The 6,793-nt window shown below is 36.4% G+C and overlaps 1 long non-coding RNA gene across 1 annotated transcript; it reads right to left on the bottom strand.

The window, feature by feature from the left end:
- Positions 1-3,565: 3,565 nt before the first annotated feature.
- Positions 3,566-4,293, bottom strand: LOC107874709. Its single transcript, XR_001675565.2, has 3 exons — positions 4,083-4,293; positions 3,930-3,965; positions 3,566-3,782 (listed from the first exon to the last, which is right to left on the bottom strand). It is a non-coding gene; the product is annotated as an uncharacterized LOC107874709 (long non-coding RNA).
- Between the last annotated feature and the right edge of the window lie 2,500 nt (positions 4,294-6,793).

Below are 6,793 nucleotides of genomic sequence, written 5' to 3'. Positions count from 1 at the left end.
TGTGCTTATGTCTATTTTGTTGTCTAAGTTGATGGGGTTTGAAAGCCTCAAGTCTTTATATCCCGAGGACCCTCACTTAGCTCCTATCTATAGAGAAAGTGAAGAGTTAGATAGGGATAGGTGGGTTACGGCTAGGGGTTCCTATCCCTATAGTGAATTTGATGGATACTTATTTGAGTGTAGACAATTGTGTGCTCCCTCATGTTCGTGGAGAGAATTATTTATGAGGGAAGCATACAATGGCGGTCTAATGGGCCATTTTGGGGTCGGGAAGACCCTCGGTATTTTTGAAGAACAATTTTATTGGCCTAGAATGCACAAGGATGTGGCCCGGATTTGCGGCCAATGTGTTTAGTGCAAAGGAGCCAAGTCACGGCTCCAAGCTCAGGGGTTGTACACCCCATTGTCCACCCCTTTGCGTCATTGGCTTGACATATCAATGGATTTCGTGCTGGGATTACCGAGGACTAGAAGGGGCGGGATAGTATTTTTGTCGTGGTGGATCGATTTTCCAAGATGGCTCACTTTATTCCTGGTTCAAAATGTGCTGATGCACCTAGTGTAGCCGTTTTGTTTGTTGATAATGTTGTAAAAATGCATGGTGTTCCGAGGACCATAGTGAGCGATAGGGATTCTAAATTCATAATCCACTTTCGGAAGTTTATATGGGGTAGACTCGGTACTAAGTTGTTGTTTTCGACTTCATGTCATTCACAAACCTATGGCCAAACGGAAGATGTAAATAGGACCTTTGGGTCTATGCTACAGTCCATGGTTAAATTAAAAATGACTTCATGGGAGGAGCAATTACCATTAATTGAGTTTATTTACAATCGGGTTATACACTTAAGCATCGGGATGACACCCTTTGAGTGTGTATACGGCATCAACCCCCTCGCCCCTTTGGATTTAACCCATTTTCCAAGTGATCTTATGATAAGCTTAGATGGAAGCAAACAGTCTGAGGCCATGAATAAGCTACATGAGAAGGTGAGGTTACGGTTGGAGACGAAAAACCAAGAAGTTGCAACGCGAGCTAACAAAGGAAGAAGAAAGCTCATTCTTGAACTGGGAGATTGGGTGTGGGTGCACCTAAGGAAGGATAGATTCCCATCTCAAAGGAATGATAAGTTGATGCCACGGGGTGATGGACCGTTCCAAGTATTAGAAAGGATCAACGACAATGCCCACAAGATTGATCTACCCCCAGAATATCAAGTGCACAACACTTTCAAGGTGTGGGATCTCTCTCGGGTCGAAATAGTGGAGGATGACAATGATCCAAATTTGAGAATAAATTCCCTTCAAGATGGAGAGTATGATATGGGAATTCCTAGATCGAGACCTTTCAAACGAAGCCAAGCACGTGAGTTGCAATGAATCCAAGCCTTGTTCACATCCTTGGCCATGTGTGAGGCCATTGTGAGCCCATCCGAGGGCCTATATTTAATAAGATTTGAAGAGGCCCACCAAGACAATCCAAACCCACCAACTTAAATGCCAAAGGTATTTTGGTCTTTGTCTCTCCTTTTCTAAGTGACTTTATAAGCCATGTAATAGGGCTAGTATTGCTTTAGTTGATTCCTATTATTCAAGAAACAAAAGAGTTGTAATTTTTTTGACTTCTCTTTCTTATTTGGAGAGGAAATTCTCACTAGTAGAGTGATACTAGTGTTGTATGTTGGCTAGAAACTACGTTCTTGGGGTTCTTTGAGTTCCTCTTGGCCCAAGTAAGAACTTGGTGTTGATATTTATTAGTCTTGGGGTGCTTACTCTTGTTAGGGTTCTTAGATTAATGAATATTGTGTCTCAAGTTTATATCTCTTTCTTTGTAAATCTTGTTAACATTTTGTTGTTGAATATAAAAGTCTAGTGAAGCCGTGTGGGGCTCTTTCGATTCACTAGCAATATTGTCTTTGTTGTTCTTGTTGTTAAACTCACTTTTCTAGTTTAAACAAGTGTTGCAAGCCAAGTGAAGCCGTGTGTGGCCATTTTTGATTCACTAGCACTTTGTTGTTCACCTTGTTGTTCTTGTGTTGGTTGAAATCTCTTGATACACACTTAGCATTGTATCAAGATTCTTGCCATTAAATAGAAAATATTCAACGATTACATCCTTAAAGTTCCGTTTTCCTATCCCTAAAGACCAGCTTTTCTATCCCTCTAAATCCGCTATTCTATCCCACCAAATCTGCTCTACTAAAGTCACTATTATTCTCTTTAACTACTAAATCAAATCTATGTAATTACACTAATATAAAACAATATATGGTTACATTAATATATATAATATTTAGATCATGCTAACAGTGTCCAATGCAGGATGTGGAGATCGAAGATGAGTTTGAGAAGAAACTTTTGTCGGACATTATTGCCCCCAGTGATATTGGGGTTACATTTGATGATATCGGTGCACTTGAAAAAGTAAAGGATACGTTAAAAGAGCTGGTAATGCTTCCCTTACAAAGACCTGAACTTTTCTGCAAGAGTCGATTAATCAAGGTTTACATCTACACTTTATCCATATTTTTCTCGTCTAATTAGATTAGTTTGTATAAAAATTTTGAAGTATTTCACCTTTTTGTTCAAGGATCTATCACTAAGGCAAGATATTCTGGATTGATTACTCCAGATCTGTTTTTATCCATTAGTTCTCCCACTAAAACAAGACTATTTCCTAATAATATTGTTATGAAATTTTTGTTGTGTAGTACGCAAACTTTGGTACTCAAATCATTATTAGTATGACTTTCAGGATTCGTCATTCTCGTTGTCTTGCATTTATTTCCTAATGCTCTCCCTCCTATGGGGATCTACTTCTACAATTGTCTTGCGAAGGTCCAAAATGTTGAATCTCTTTCATTCACTGATAATGTAAGTAGCCTCCCCTCTTCAAGATCTCCATGATGAACTTACAACCACTACAACGATAGGAGGTGATATAGTTCAGGTTATCGATTTCAAGGTTACACAATCTTGCAATGGTCTGTTAATGTGCGTATTAACTGAGAGATCTAATACGTCTACTAGCAGAAAAGGTCTTGTTTACAATCCTGTAAATAAGTTCCGCTATGTATTGCCTACCTGTATGGACTCTGATGAACGGGAGTATTATAATCTGATATCCAGAACCACCCTATTATAAAGCTTTACGTGTTACTTATCTAGCTGGTGGGAATTTAGGCGTGCCTATGGGTTTGTATATCCTAGAGAGTGACTCATGTAGACATTGTGGTAGTATGGATGCAACCGGACATAGATTTGACAGTGGCTTATTTTGGATTAGCTGGAGGGAATTTACGCTTACTCTTTTTTCTCTTAAATCTAAAAAACTCAATAAATATATTGTGAAATGATTATAATTAATAATAAGGATAAATTTGAAATAAAAAAGATAAATTATTTTTAAAATGGTAAAGATAAATTAAGATTGAATAGATAAATTATTTTTAAACTGAATAAGTAAAAAGTTCACATTATAGTTTTAGTATACCTTGCCATCTGTAAGGTGCGACTAAAGTGGATGGACAAAGGAAGTAAAAAACAAAATAACACTTGCCTGTTGGGGCAGGTATGACAACTTCACCATCCACCGCAATGTCACCTTTTCCATCAGCCAAAGCATCAACTTTTCCGTTAGCCATGGCCTCAACATTTTCGTCGGCTGTGTCATTAACTCTTTGGTCAGCCACGCCATAAGCTCTAAATTCTGATCGTAACTCCTTTGGATTCTCTGATGGTGGCAACGAATTTTTTTCCAAAGTATCCACATTGTCATCTCCCTACAAAAATTAATCCACAACCAATCAAAAAGAACAAAAAAAAATTAATTTACTCACCGAACACTAAACCAAAAAACCAAAAAAGAAAATAAAAGAAATCAAGTAGAATTTGGAGTGAGTCCTTGGGCGCTTCAGAAAAGGAGGTACCTTTGGACGCTTCACAGAAGAAGGTGCATCATCTACCTAAAAAGTTGAATTTGATACAATCAAGGAAGAAAAAAAAAGAATCAATTCACTCATCGAACGCTTAACAAAAAACTAAAACAAAAAAAAATGAATGAAGTGAAAATTTATGTGAACCTCTGGATGCTTTGGAAATGATGGCCTCTTGTTTCCAATGGGCGGTAGGAAACGAGTCGGTTGTTTCAGTGATACCACTTTTGTTGAGTGAAAGAGAGGAACAACTTGGTGTTTTGGCTTCTTGTTTTGTTAACTTTGCTATTGATACTTCTGTAGTGTTGTTTTTTTTTTAAAAGATAGAGAGTATAGACAGGTAACCACCATTGGTAGGAGAGTAATTAACCCAAAAAAAAATATTGACAAAAAAAATTGACTTTTTATATTTTCATCAGATTACATTAATAAGGAGTATCCTACTACATAAGTCATTTATTATTTTACGAAAAAATATAAATATCATTTAAGGACCTGTTTGACCATAAATTTTTGTATTTCATGTTTTCCTGCAATTTAACTTGAGAAAACATGTTTGATCATAAAATTTTGAAAATTTCATTTCTACTTCTTCGAGAATTTTCAAAATTCCAAAGACAACAAAAACTTTGTCATTTTTTCACTCCAAATTACCCAAAAACAACTAAAGTTTATTTGGTTGCCAAGCACAACTTCAATTTACAAATGGCATTGTTCACTTTAAAAAGAAAAATAATTTTTTTTTTCTATTTTCACAACGAAACATATGGTCAAACGCCAACTAATTCTTTTTTGGAAGGGGGGAGGGGGTTTTATTTTATTATGTATTAATCATGCCAAAAGCTTGTCCTATAGAAAGGTAAATTAATTTAGCTTTCAAGTCCGGAGTCAAATTCTTCAGTGAACTAAGATTTAGTTATAGTTGTTCAGTATCGTTAAAGAAAATAAGTTGGAACAATTATTTAATTTTCCTGATTAAGATTTTTGTTTTAAACTAGCTAGAAAGTGGGTTTATTTCAAGATTTAGAAGCCGAAAGTTATGATTCTTTATTTGTCGGATTCATTCTCACTATGTTATATAATGTCGAAAAATTAATATCTACCGATGATGAATATTTTTTTTTTTTAACCATAGATATCTCTCGACCAATAAGTTTAGTAATTTTCTAGTACTATTCTTTTGAACTAATCCTAGCAAAACCAATTAATCTATTCACTTAGATTGCATAAAAGCTTCATTATCCTTAGCCTCCAATTTTTAATCCCAATCATTATTAATCTATTAATGTGTCACAACCCAAACCGAGGCACTGGCCGCGACGAGCATCCCAAACCATGAAGGCCCGAGAGGCCTTATATTTGGCAATCATATGCAACGTTCACATATTATAAAGAATGCGGAAAACAAATGGAAACATGGTCATTTTACTATTTCAACTAAGCAATGCGGACATAAGTGCAATAAAACTCAAACAATCTAATTCCAGTCTACGAAATCTCTAACAATATGAAAACAACATATGTCTGAAACTGGGACTACGAAATCTCTAACAATATGAAAACAACATATGTCTGAAACTGGGACAAGGCCCTCAATCGAACCAAGAACTAAAATCTAATGACAATATCCCATAAACAAAGCCTTCAAAAATAAGGGAGGCTCACCAATTGTAAACTTCTTACAACCCAATCTACTACTTAGCGGGATTCCAGGACTGTATCTCAGATCCTGAAATATAAGGGATCAAGACAAATGTACTGATATGTGAAACAACCCAAACTAGCATGTTTTTATACAAAATAGGTGAGAGCATTTCACAATAACAGTGAACATAATATAAGTAAAAATACGTGGGCATACTTAATAAACTTAAAATCAATTATTGACAACCTTGATTCACTCTTTGTTGTTCTTTTGAGCTAGATGGTACACCCTACAATCTGTAATTGTACGGGCTATATGAAATCCGTCCTTGACTCAGCGGCCAAGCCCCCGAACCAAGTTTGCCGCAAGGTTTGGGGTATCAGTAAGGGAGACATGTAAGATAACAAAGCAGGGTTCCATAATCCCAATCAATAAACATGTCATGGTAGTGCACAAGATCACAAAGCAGCGCTTTCAACCATAGTCCCAAATTGGGAAGGCAGGAATCAAGGTACGCAAGCTCACATAGCAGGGTACCAAAGTCCCATGTCGGCAAATCACGATTTCCAGCATAGAGTCTTTCAACTCGTGCTTTCTTCGGGTAACCATTTGAATATCTATATGAGCAACTTTAAGTCTTTTAAAAATCATGCTTCATGCTTCTAAATGTTTGATCTTGTCAACACTAGGTATCGTCAAACCCTGAATTGCAAGTTAATCAAATCACATCATATCATATTTGTAGCCCTTTTGACGTACTATCATATTTATGACCACCCATAATTTTAAACATCAAGTGAGAAAGAGTTTTTTCATTTTAATTTTAATCAAAAACACTCTTTTCTAAATAGTACAATCATAAGTATCACAACTCGAACCGCAGCCCTGGCCATAACGAGCATCCTGAACCATGAAGGCCCGGGCACCTCTTTCTTTTTGGTAACCATACACAACAATCATATACTTTAACAAATGTGGAAGCAAGCAATAAAGATGGTAACATGGTCAAATCACTTAGTTTAGTGGAATAATACGAAACTTGAGTTCACAACTTTCAATAAAATATTTGACACCAGTCTGCGAAATCTCTAACACTGTGAAAGTCAACATCAGTCTAAAGACTAGGACAAGGCCCCCAATTAGACCGTAAAACAAGAGAAATAACAAATTTTAATAACCAAGCTTTTCGGAATAGAGAAGGCTCACCAACTGC

Source organism: Capsicum annuum, chromosome 6 (genome assembly GCF_002878395.1).
Source record: "Capsicum annuum cultivar UCD-10X-F1 chromosome 6, UCD10Xv1.1, whole genome shotgun sequence".
In the NCBI taxonomy this organism is placed as follows: Eukaryota; Viridiplantae; Streptophyta; class Magnoliopsida; order Solanales; family Solanaceae; genus Capsicum; species Capsicum annuum.
Note: the sequence above shows the minus strand (reverse complement) of the source record. Positions and strands in the feature narration are given on the sequence as shown.